The sequence below is a fragment of the Eretmochelys imbricata genome, chromosome 2 (genome assembly GCF_965152235.1).
Source record: "Eretmochelys imbricata isolate rEreImb1 chromosome 2, rEreImb1.hap1, whole genome shotgun sequence".
Taxonomy (NCBI): domain Eukaryota; kingdom Metazoa; phylum Chordata; order Testudines; family Cheloniidae; genus Eretmochelys; species Eretmochelys imbricata.
In genome coordinates, this window is record NC_135573.1 from 110,575,256 (window position 1) to 110,588,621 (window position 13,366).

The window sequence follows — 13,366 nt, forward strand, 5'->3', positions numbered from 1 at the left end:
ACCCTTGGCTAATGCCTCTTCTATTTAAAGGTAAGCTTTCTTTTATCAAGTATCTTTATGAGGAGATTAAATTGCTTAGAAATGGTTTCACTACAACATGTACATTTACAGTTCTTTCTGGATAAAGTAGTACAAAGACCTACTCTACTCCATACCAGAAAAGAACACCAGGTTTCACCCAAACCATTCCATTTCCTTGACATCATTTTTTCCTAGTTGTAAATGTCCCCTGGAAATACTAAATGCTCTGCACGTGGAACTTAATCATCTATCTTTGACCATGGAAAAGACTGAATGTTTCTTTCCTTCTTTATGGCAGTCACAAGAACGGAATATAATAAGGTCGGTTGCTCATTGGCTTATTTCAGAGTAGCCACCGTGTTAGTCTGTATTTGCAAAAAGAAAAGGAGGACTTGTGGCACCTTAGAGACTAACCAATTTATTTGAGCATAAGCTTTCGTGAGCTACAGCTCACTTCAAAGGGCTTATGTCAGCCATCTTTTGGGTAAACCCTCTGAAGGGCACCCTACCATCTCCTGCAAGAGATGCTTCCACATCCAATGTGGAATTACAGCTTCTGTAAAATTGGTTTTACTGAGCAGTACTGGGTTGTCCATTCACTTGATCACCAACTGTTATAAAATTGACAATTTACCATGGGAGGGGCCAGTACCCAATCTGCTCTTATTTCATGGTAGCCAAGCAAAGTGTGTGGTCGGAGTGGGGGAGGGGAGAAGTCCAAAATCTATTTTATATATTTTTGATTGTTTTGTTTTTCCTTTCAGACCCATCCACTTTCACACACACAGCCCAGCCCCCAGTTTTTGGTACTTCTAGAAGCAATGGCCTGTGAGCCAAAATGTCATGTTTGAAAGGAATTTTAAAAAGCCTTTCCTGTAACTTTGGTTTCTCCTAATGTGACATTCACTTTTCTGGCCAGACCCTGCATTGAGGGGAAATATGAAAAATGCAAGACTTTTTTACTTTCCCTTTCTTTATTTCTGCTAGACATGTTTCTATCTCCTGAATTAATTGCCTGTTTCCAGATTGTCCCTTTTGGGTTTTTTCCCCCATGGTTTTTCATCAGTTGTCTATATAGGTCTTCTAATTCCTCATCCTTGCAAGCCATCATCTGGAGGATCCATGTGATCAGTTCAGTAACATGCCAGGGGTGAGGGAAATAAGGGAAAGAGGGAGGGAGACAGATAACTAAGAAAAGCTGCCTTTGTACAGTGTGAAATGGGTAAGCACATCATAGCTGTAATGCCAAGAACAATGGTTGCCTTACAATTGGAAAGCACGATTATGTGTTTAAAAAAAAAAATCCAAGAACTAATTTTGAGCATCAGTGTGACAGCACGTTGAATTCTTCTTGCAGTTTTACCCAACCCATCTTTTTTAGCATAGTTGGGTGTTCATGCACAATTACATATTTGCATAGCTCTTTCAGTCCTTGAAAACCTGTACACATACTAAACCTCATAGTGCTCCTGTAAGCTAGCTAAATATCCTCAGTTATAGATGGAGAAATACATGCAAAGGTAAATTGAGTTGCACAAGGTCACAGTGAGTCCCTGGCAGAACCACAAGTAGAATGTGAAATTCCTGGCTCCCAGGCAGATGGTCCATCTAATAGAACACTGTGTGGACAGCTTCCTTTGGATCTCTCGAACTTCATTTTTAAGAGTGGTATTTGGTAAGATGGAAGAATAGGATACTCTCTTACTTGAGTTGCTGTAAATTTCTAAAACAATAAATATTTTGTGTGAGAACTTGTTCTTCCACATAATTCACAACCCTTCTCTCATCACACACGTACACTATCTACTGGTCGACTGTGAAAAATCTACGTCAGTCAATATCTTGCTGATTGTTACTATTTAATGCTGTAAGCCCTCTGGCTTAATGCCAAAAGAATCTCTTAACGATGGTGTTAATCATGGGGCTCCCATACTTTTGATTACTTACAAGAGTCTCCATTCCAAACTGCCTCTGATCTCAAGGTCAGTAACTCTGAGGGTCCTGACAGACAATTATATTAAACGTTTTGTTTTCTTTGTGAACTTGTTTCGTGAATTTTGTTTTTTCTCAGCATTTTAATAGGGGATATTTTTAAACTTTTTTTTCAGTAAAACCGTGTATGGCTATTATCCTTTTACCTAAGAACCGTCAATTAAAATCAATATGGGATCCATATTTTTAAATGTTATATTATTTTAAATGTGTTAACATTGCTTTTTAGAGCTAATTTTATAAGACATTTCTATCTCAATTTTTAATGTAATGCAGAATATTTCACAATAATACCTAGGTTAACAATGATAGTCTTGCTGTATTGTGCAAAAAAGGCTTCTGTTCAGACCCAGCTGGGTTTCAGGCTTAATTCATTGCTCTATGGTGGGATCACCACAGCTGCTGTGGGGCCTTTACAAATGCAAAAAAGCTGTCAGTGTTTGTTTCATCAGATGCATAAGTGATGAGGCCAAGTTGAGGAATCCATTCCAGTGTGCAGTGTGCATGTTTTAGACATTGTTTTCAGAATTAGTGTTTTAGAGTTCTTTAAAATATTTGGCACATACTATGCTTTAAAGCAAACAAATCTTAGGAATAGGACCAGTTTAAGGTTAGTCTACTTCAGACTTTCAACAACACTTAACTTGAGTTTATAAAAATGTTATGGTGTACCTGACTTTTGCTCCCAAGCAATACAATTGCCCCCATTCTCCCCCCCCCCCCCAAGGTGTTTGTTTGGATTTTAATTGTTGCAAAGAAGCAAAAGTTTAAAATATTTTAAAAGCTTTAATTTTTATATTTATATATATTTTTAACCATAGTATGGACAAGATGCTCTATAAGTCATATTACCAGTCTCTCTTGGGTCTCCACAAGTCACTGCCACCTTTTTTCCTTTGGCAGACAGAGACTGAACAGAGCTCCTTCTAGCCAGTTAAGGAGTAATGTTGGTTAATTGGCTTCAGAGGTTGCTGTTTAACATGGCAAGCCATGCCCCCGTACCTAGGGGCTTACCGTACTGCCCCTGCACCACTTCCATTTCCATTTGGTTGAGACAGTGGGAATATATTCCAGACTAGACTTCAAGCTTCCTCGCATTCAGCACTCACAGGAACATATACAACAGGTCTCCCCATCCTAACGTTGCCAAGCCTCCAGGATTCTCCTGGAGTTTCCAATAATTAAAGATTAATCTTTAATTAAAGACTGTTGTGATGAAACCTGTAGGAATACATCCAACCCAAATTGGCAACCCTGTCCCATCCTGGAACTAGTACAGTCCCTTCTTTAGAGAACTGTGGTAAATGCAAATGGGCAAAGGCAAGTAGGGAGATAAGGGGAGACCCAGTGAGGGGGAAGGGGAGGAAAAGATGCACAGTAAGGCCTCGTCTATGCTACAAAGTTCTGTGGACGTGAGCTGCTTTGTGTTGACCCTAGTGGTGCATATGTCTATCCTTAAATTTGTCTCCCACCAATGTAAGTGCCCTGCTACGGTGACTCAGTAATACCACTTTTCCAAGTGGCATTCATTTATGGTCAAAGTGCTGAGGTTGATACATCTTGAGCAAAGACACTGTGTAATTAGGTCAATCCTAACAGTGCTCCAGCAGCTGTCCCACAGTGCCTGATGCTGACTGCTCTGGTTACAGTTGTGAACTCCGTTGGTCTCCATGACCCCTAGGCAGAAGGCTCCCCTCCCCTGTAAACTCCATGATTTTTTGAAATGTCTCTTCCTGATGGCTGTGCTTGGCAAGTACACCGAGCAGCTCTCCCTTGTTGTGTGTAGCTGCCCAGCTGACCATACCAGCTACATGCTCCAAATGCTCTCTGGCTTGGATTAGACAGACAATATTGGATCTCGTGGGCCTGTGGGGGGAAGAGTCTGTGCAAGCACAGCTACAGACCAACTGTAGAAACATGGACATCAATGAGCAGATTGCACAGGAGATGGAGGAGGAGGAGGAGGAGGAGGGGTATGGCGGGCCAGCCGCAGTGCCGTGTGACGGGGAAGGAACTGTGTCAGGCATGCGAGAAGGCCAGGGAAGCCAACAGTTGATCTGGCGCTGATGTAAAAGAGGCCTTTCATACTTGGCGGAGACACCATCACCGCACCACAGACCATCTTGGATACTTCTGAGGAGCCCAAGCCACAGGCCCCTGGCGTGACCAGCAAGGGATGAGATGGAGGAGGAAGAGGAGTCGGGTGGGAGACGTGTGACTGGGCGGTTCAGCTGTGTCATGAGCCAGGATCTGTTTGAGGCGCCACTGCAGTCCTGTCAGTCCCAGCAGGAGCCCCGATGCAGGGAAAGGAAACTCGGGTGAGTGTTTTTAAATTTATTTCCCATTAAAATGATGTAGCAATGGTGCCCCTCTCCCAGTTTAACAGGGTACAGCTATCGACTTTTTCATTAATGTACATGTACTAGAAGAGGCAGCAGTACAACAAAGAGAGGTAGTGTTCTGATCTGCTTTTCACTCCTCTGTAGAGTTAGGTAAGGAGAGGCTATGCCGAGAAATTTATTTATGTACACAGGGATGTTCCTCGAATTCTCTTGAGAGATCTCCATTAAAACTTTCTTGGAGGTTTACTCTGCAATCCTCTCCTGAGGGTTTCTGGGAATGGCAGCCTTATTTTTTCCTTCACTATAGACACTTTCCCATGCCAGTCTGTAATTACTGTAATTGTGCTGGCCAAAGTTCCACAGGCTAGCAGCCTACGGGCCCAGGAGGCTTCGGGATGGCAGCAGCAGCTATGCTCTCTGTGCTCTTGTTACCCTCAGGAGTGAGAGAGTGGCTAAAATCACCACTGCTTGTAGAAAATGGTCCCAGTGCCCGGTGTTGATAGTTTCTTGCAACTGAGCAATTCCTTTCTCATTTCCCACACCCTTGGTGGGCCATACTCACTCTGGCTGGAGCTGTGAGTGGCGCTGTCCACAAGCACTCTGATGCAGAAGTGCCAATACGCCTGTCTTTTTAAAAAACTTTAGGGAAGCAAGGGAAGGGAGTTCTGAATCTTAACTTTTACTTGCCACTGTGACTATACTGAGAATGATACCTCTCTGTTTTATCTGCAGCTGCTGCTATGACAGCCTTGAGGATCTCTCCCTCCACACCCGCGGATCGCCTGAGCCAGATAAGGAGGAGAAAGAAGAGGACTTGGGATGACATGTTTGATGACATCCTGCAAAAGACAGTGCTGCATAGACTGTGAGCACAGGGCCTGGAGGGTGTACTTTGCGGTCTTCCTGAAGAAGGAAAGAGCAGACAGGAGAGAGGCCCAGGAGTCCCAGCAGGAAAAGTAGAGGGAGACGTAGCAGAATATAATTGGGCACATCTGTCAGCAAAAACAGATGCTGGAGACTCTTGCGGATCTACAGGCTCAACAGTCATGAGCTCCCCTCCCTTTCTAATCCACGGAAGACTTCATTACAGAACCTCCCTGCATCCACCCCACCCCATTCCATGTGGCATCGGGGCTGCATCGTTGCCCCTATCCCTAACCCTGCACACCAGGGGACATTTAAGAACAGCCACAGCTTCTCGCACACTGACCTGTGAAAACCACAGTTACTGTATGTGTAGCTAAAAAGGACATAAATGTTCTTTCCCCTTATTAAGCTCTATTCCATTAGTTTATTTTTTTAATGTATTTGCTTTTAAATTGCACAGATTAGTTTTTTCACTGATTTTTTTTTACTCAAAAATCGATTTGGAAAATAATTCATCTTTATTAATTCATGACATACAGATTCATAGACTTTAAGGTCAGAAGGCATTTAGTCTGACCTCTTGCATGTTGCAGGCCACACAACCTCACCCATTCCTGTAATAGACCTCTAACCTCTGGCTGAGTTAATGAAATCCTCAAATCATGGTTTAAAGACTTCAAGATACAGAGGATTCACCATTTACACTAGTTTTAAACGGCAAGTGGCCCGTACCCCGTGCTGCAGATGTAGACGAAAAACACCCAGGCTCTGCAGAGTGCCTAGCAATTCTGAAAGGTCCCACTTCTTTGTTACTGTACAGTGTGACACAACTCAAAGATGTACATCGAGCACCACTCAATTTCTAACAGGCCCCAAAACAGAAGGGCCAGACAGAGCACAGAACTCTGCAGTTCATTTCTGTGGCTCACTGTTAAAGTGCTCTTTCAAAGCCTCCCTGAGCTGTATAGTTCTGCATTGAGCTTTTCTAATATCCCTTGTGTCTGGCTCTTTGCATTCATCAGACAGCCACTCCACCTCTGCTTTCCACCCAGATGGCACTTTTCTCCCTCTTTCTTTCACAGATATTATGCAGGATGCAGCAGGTAGCTATAACTATTGAGTCTTTTTTTTTTTTTTCCACTGAGAGCCAATCTTGTGAGTAAACAACGTCATCATCCCTTCAATCTACCAAAGTGCTTTTAAATGTCATTCTGCACCTGCTAGGTCAGTAGCTGAATCTTTCTTTGGTGCTTTCGAAGTGGCTAGTGTACAGATGCTGCATTCCTCAGGATCACTGTTGGCATTTTAACATTGCCAATGGTAATTCACTGGCCAGGAAATAAATTCCCTGCTTGTAGCTTTCTGAACAGTCTTGTGTTCTTAAAGATGTAAATGTCATGAACTTTCCCTGATCAGGCAATACTGATGTTGGTGAAGCATTCCCAGTGATCAACCAACTCTTGCATAACCCTAGAAAAATATCCCTTTGTGGTGATGTACTTCGTGACAAGGTGGTCTGATGCCAAAATAAGGATATGCTTCACCGCAGTTTGGGAACCCCACTGCTGCAAATCAATCCACTATGTCCTGCATGTTGCTAAGAGTCACAGTCCTGCCTAGCAGGAGACGATTAATGGTGCTGTACGTTTGCATTACAGTGGCCCCCACAGTGGATGTTCCAACTCCAGAACGATTTTCCACTAACAGTAGCAATCTGGTGTTGCAGCTTTCCGCAGTGCAATCACTGCTCACCTCTCCACTGTCAGTGCAGCTTCCATTTTGGTTTCCCCACGCTGGAGGGTTGGGGTTTGCTCAGCACACAGATCCAGGAATGTGGCCTTGCGCGTCCAAAAATTCTACAGCCACTGCTTGTCATCCCAGTCCTACATTACGATGCAGTTCCCACCAGTCAGTGCCCATTTCTCATGCCTGGAAGTGGTGCTCCAGAATCTGCAGGTGCTCTGTGAATGCCACCGACAACCTTGAATTGATTCCTGCCATGTCCCACAGCGGTCTGTTCTCCATGATATTGTCATGTTCCTTGCTGATTTGGTGGTTCTTGTGGCTCTGTAAATACCAGAAGATCATACATGCTGGGCTGGCAAGGCTGATAAGAATAGTGCAGAGCTGTACAGGCTCCGTGCTGCTGTCAGAGATGGCAAACAGTGAGATGGCCACATGAGAGTGGAATTTTTAAAAAGTCACTAAAATTGTGGGATATAGATGACATTATGCGATGGAGACAGTTTCATGCTGGAAAGTTGACCCCCTCGCTCCCAGTCACCCATGAGCAACTTGTTTCTGCCCACTATGCATTGCCAAAAGTTCCCAAGAGACCGTGCACTGAATAGTGATGGGTTGCGCACTGGGATACTTACCCATGGTGCACTGCACTGTGTGTCGACACAAGCACTCCTGGTAAGTAAGTGCAGCGCCAATGCAAGAAGCCGCTTATGCACTTGCATAAGCAATATACTAACTGCAGCGGCTTTATGGCGACCTAACTTGTCGACCAAAGTTTATAGTATAGTTGTGGCCTGAGGATTGGGTTTTCAAAAGAACCTGAGAGTCATGCATCATAATCCTTTTGATATTGAGTGGTTATCAAACTGCCTTAGACTCCAACCAAAACCGCAGCCAAAAAGTAGTAAGGCTTATTAATATTATGTATTTTAAATGTGTCTACATTTCAGTTGATGTCTTAAGGGCTGTTTTCTACGGATGGAATTCATACAAACTTTTGACAAAAAATGACTCTTCTCGCAGGGGAAAAAGTGCAAATGAAGCTGGCAGTAAATATTTGGAATTTTGGGCCTTCTCACTATCTTCAGGTAACACACTCTAAGTCTTATGAGGCATTGGTATTACCTACAGTGCACATGAATTTAACTTCATTGTGTAGAAATATGGGGCGAGATGCCATACTTATGCTGCTACTATTAATGCCATTGTTAGTGACATGGCTAAAACCAAGCACATGAATAGACTATTTTTAAAAAACAAAGGTTCCCATGATTTATTGTTTTCAGTGGCTCAGAACATTATTTCTAAATGTAGAGTTTGTTTAAAAAGATTCTAGTAAGAGTCTCACAAGACTGTGGCTATATATAACAAAATAAATCCAATATATGTATGGAACCGTTTGCATCTGTTTTTTGTATCAGGAAGCTTAAAACAAAAGTCTCAGAATATGTTACCAGGACATAGAGCTGAATTGTTCTGTTTACTAATAAACTAATTTACAAAAAAACCCAACCCGTGCTTGGGGCACTCTACAAGATAATACAAACAAATTAAAATAACAGCAAATGACTACATCAAAATGTAAACAAATAAAAGCTAACAAGTTTCATATGAACAAAAAAAAAGGAGAGGGGGGTGGGCAGTGAAAGAGAGGAATGATAAGGAAGAGTAATAAATATTTGTCTAAATCTTGCTTCTTGCAAAAAGCTTACTGTGATAGAATCTGAGATGACTGATGCACTAAGCTGCGTGGCTAATAATACACAGAGGGGGACAGGAGGAGACCAAAAGACAAGAAATCAGACTTGAAATTCCAGGGTCTTTTGTATTTCACAGTACCATTGAAGGACCAGGGTTATTGTAATGGGGGTGTGGGGCAGGGAAAGCAGGTGCTAGCTGTCCACCATAGTACTACTTTGCTGAGCATCAAAAGAGGACTTCCTAGTGTATTGTCCTTCTGAAACTGATTTAAATAAAGTTGATATTTAACACTGTTTCAAATGTTTTTTAAAATTAAAAATGGTGTATCTGGGAAATGTGTTAACTTTCCTGACATTAATTTACTTGAAATGCTGTCTTTAAGGGATCTGTTCAGTGATATCAGACTTGATCTAAAATCCCAGCTGGATGCAAATGTACCCTGTAATATTTATAATAAGTTACATAAGTGGATCTCTCTGGATATTTATTTCATGCTCATCACTTTAGGATAGTATTTGATGGCTGCTGTTGCTCACAATATCTAAAAACCTGGTGAAATCCTGGCTCTATTGCAGTAAATAGCTAACCTCCAGTTGATTTCTGTGCAGAGCCTGGATTTCATCCCTGAAGCTTTATAACAGATTTTCCACCTAGGGCCTGATCCACAGTCTATTAAAGTCAATGGACAGATGCCCCGTAACTTCAGAGGGCTTTGGATCAGGCCCTTAGAACTGTGGTATAGCTTAATAAAGGCCTACATAGATTTTCCTTCTGGTGTCTTAGAACATTACCAGTGTTAAAGCAGAAAAATGTATCTGTCAGAGCAACCGATGGCTCCATGCAAACTCTCACTTAAAGCTGTAAAATAGTTTTGTGGTCATTAGCTTTCTAAACTATGTAAATACTTAATTATTGCAGTTTTTAATATAGTGTTGACAGTTATGAAACTGAAATTGAGAATGGCCATAACATTTCGGGATAGAGTGGGTAAAGTACAGAGACTGATCACACTGCTTTGGCAGTGTAACAGAATCAAGAGGCTTGGTTGTTTCACCCACCTTAGAAAAGTACAATAAAATAAAAATGATAATATACTTAACTGTTTAATTTTTCTTCAGACAAATTGTTCTCAGTTGATTGGCTTCTCTAATTGTTGATCTTTTGATAGGGCTCAAAAGTGATAAAGTAGGTCAGTTACCGGCTGAGGTTCACTTAACCCTTCCTACACCAGAGAATTAAAAACTGGTACTCGTACTACCATAGTTTTAACTAATAGTGGTAAAAATGCTGGAAGGTGCTGGAGCTGTGCCTACTCTAGGGCTCCAGCCCATGAGAATATATATATGGGGTGAAACCCCCTTTTGACTTGAATGGGGTAAGATTTCATTTACACAATATTATTTTGTAAGTTTCACTGATGAACACAGTTGAATCTTCTCACAGGGCTCTTCCTTACAGATTTCTCGGAATCCAGATGAAACTCTGTTTATCACTCTTGGGTTAAATCTTCATGTTATAATTCCTTGTTACAACCAACCTTCAATGATAGGTTTTTAGATTTTTCTTTTAGCTTTAAATCAATCTGTTTACTGTTACCACATCAAAATTGAGCATATGGGCAAAGAAAATAGACTGGTCACTCTGTTTCTGTTTCCCATGCACTTACATAATGCTGCAATATTTGAGTTACATTTTCCACACAGGAGTATTAAAAAAGACCAAATTATTTTCTGAGAATTACTTTAAAACTTCATGGCTTTGTATAACCTTGTTTTTATAAAACATAAATTATTAGCCCAAATCAATCAGAGAGTTTCCTTATTAGCCCTTAAACTGCCAGCGCTTTGCAGAATGATGCTGATGAGGAAAACACTTACAGATTGCATATAGTCCTTGATGTAAATTATATTAAGAACTGTTTAATAACAATGTTCCAGCCATAAGCAACTATTATGATTAATACCTTATAACAAATATAAAGTGTTTAAACTCTGAATGAGAAAGAGCCTTTGTTTCTATTAAGAAGTCAGCTTTAGATTTGTAAATACTTGCAGGGCTTGTCTTCATGGGGGTATCCAGTAATGTTAATCCAAATTCATTTTGGAAGTGAATTAAACTAAACCAAATTAAAACTGTGTTAATTGTGAATGAGGGTGTTCACATGAGAGTTATATGCAATTTAATCATCTTCAAATACATGTCCTTAATTAATTTGGATTAATTTTCCTGGTTGACCCATTGTAGACAAGCCCTCATTCTCTATTTAACACTTCTGTCAACATCAAACACTGAAGCGTGTTAAGAAATACAGTGTCACGAATACACTGGTGTTTTACCTTGTATGAAGTGTCACTTAATAAACGAGATGGCCACTGCTTAACAGAAGAGTCAGAAAAGCCAATTTTAATTTAATTTGACAATATAGCTCAGTTTCAATCAGAGAGAGGTGTGCTACTTAATCGCTGGACCTCTAGCAGTGGTGGAGCAAAATGGTTGGAGTCATCCTTTTAAGCTTACTTCATCAGTCCTGCTAGGATAAATAGGGGGTAGTAGTGGGGGGCGAGGGGGGGGGGGGGAACTGCAGTATATTTTGTATATGGAATTGAAAAAACTTTGCTCTGAAAAGCAGGTGGCTAGTAATTAATATTATATTGCAAAGTTCTGTTGGAAGGATGGATTCTGGTCTATGGATGCTATGGTAATGAGGTACCAATATAAGAAATTTAAATAAGGAAGTGGAGGCAACATAGCGAGATTAGAAGGTGACGGCGGCACGAAGCATGTGAAACATCTTGGACTCCTTTCCTTGGCACACATTTGCCTTTTCTTTCTCCCACCCTCATCTGCTTGCTTAATTCTCCATTACGTAATTTTAACATAGGAGAGCTGCTTCCTGTGCTTTAGCTGGCAGAAAGTTCATTCACATGCAGCTGCAAAGTTGGTGTTTCCTTTTCACAGTTTTCTCACTTTAAAGACCTTGAGAACCACAAAACATTCTGTTGCCTCCACCTCCTTATTTAATTGAAGCATAGTTTAATTAAAGGAAGTTGGAGTTGGAGCCTCTTTGTTAGCTGGGTCATCTTACTTAAACAGGTAACTTAACCAGTTGGACTGCAAAGTGGAAAATGCAAGTGATTGTGTAGCTACATTAAGAAAATTTTAATTTGGTTTTTCATCTGTATTTATTCTCAAGGCATATCCTCCAGGCTATCTTAATGAACTCAATCTAGAGGTGGGCAGAAGCACATCTTATCACTTGACAGCCAGGAAGATGGCATGCTATGACTGGCAGACATATCTTGAGCTTGTGTAATTGTCTGATCTTGTCATATGATGACAAATGAAGTGATGATTGTATTCAACAACAAAAAAGTTCAAAGTAGCAGGAAGGCTCTGAATAAATCCACTTGACAGTTTGTCAGCATGGGTTTTTGTTTTTTAGTTTGAATAAATGCAATTTTAGGAAAAAAAACAAAAGTACAACTGTGTAAATTTATAGACAGACTGTCAGTCAGAATTTTTAGCCTAACTTGGAATTTACTTACAGTTGTGGGAGCCAAGTCCCTTCAACAGTAGGTTTAAAAAAAACCCAAACCAAACTTCAGTTCTTAACATCATCCAGGTGAGTACGTCCCAAAAGTTTGGTAACTAAAGCTTTGTACACTGGCAAGTGAAAGAGAGAACTTTTGTTGTTCAGAGGTGTTAAAAAACACCTCCACAAAAGACAAAAGTTTTGTCGATGACAAGCACTGGTGTGAACAACGCTAACACCACTCATTGGGGGTGGAAGTTTTTTGCTCTCCTGCCAACAAATAGAGGCTACGCTGCGTGCCTTTTAGCAGCACAGCTGTAGTGGCACAGCTGTGTCGTTAAAAGCTGCGTTGTGTAGACATAGCCTGACTTTTGTATGTTAGCAGTCAAAGTCTGATTTGCACAATGAGCTTATTTAAAGAGAGATATAACAAGGAAGAGGGTATGCAGAAAAATGAAAACCGGGCTGAACATAGTCTTGATTTCAGGCAAATCTGTCTGAAAAAAAAATTCCCTTTTTTCTTCCATTCATCTGTCCACTTTACTGCCTGCTCATATAGATAAATTCCATAAAAGTTTTACTCTTAGCTTTATTTTATTCAAATGGTAAAATGGGGCAGGTTGAGTAAGAGAAGTTTTATGAAAGAGATTGCATTTCTCTTCCTGATCTAATAATGAAAAACAAGTAGTGTATATAAAGGGAAATAATTTATTTTTAACTTTTGTGTATATTGAACTGTTGCCAAAGAGAATTCCTTTTCTGAAATTGTGAGGTATAGGAAAACTGTTTTTCATGTAGTGTCTGGAACTATATGCAGTACAATGATATTTTGGAGGTTTACTTCAGCATTGTGTTGCATCAAAACAGCTGCAAAGTGTAGGGCCAGAAGCTGAATTTTTCAGAGGAAGTGAGGCAACTCATGAGTGTGGTTACCAGTTAACCATGGAAAAAAGAATCTAAAATTCCTTCCCACCTTTTGCTGCTTAAAGTACCACAAATCTGCATTCGGTCATTTTGGGGCACTTACTGTAAAGAAATAGCTGTGAAAGATGCTGATGACAGTGTTAATTAAAACTTGCATCCTTTGCAATTTTTATATCTTGATATAGGAGAAAAGATTTTCAGCACATAATCACAATCTGTGCTATAGCAGGGAGACAATACAGAA

At 40.7% G+C, this 13,366-nt stretch overlaps 1 protein-coding gene across 1 annotated transcript in view; it reads left to right on the forward strand.

The window, feature by feature from the left end:
* JARID2 (jumonji and AT-rich interaction domain containing 2) overlaps positions 1-13,366 on the forward strand; it is a 307,425-nt gene that overhangs the window by 16,038 nt on the left and 278,021 nt on the right. The gene's annotated exons all lie outside the window — the stretch shown is intronic.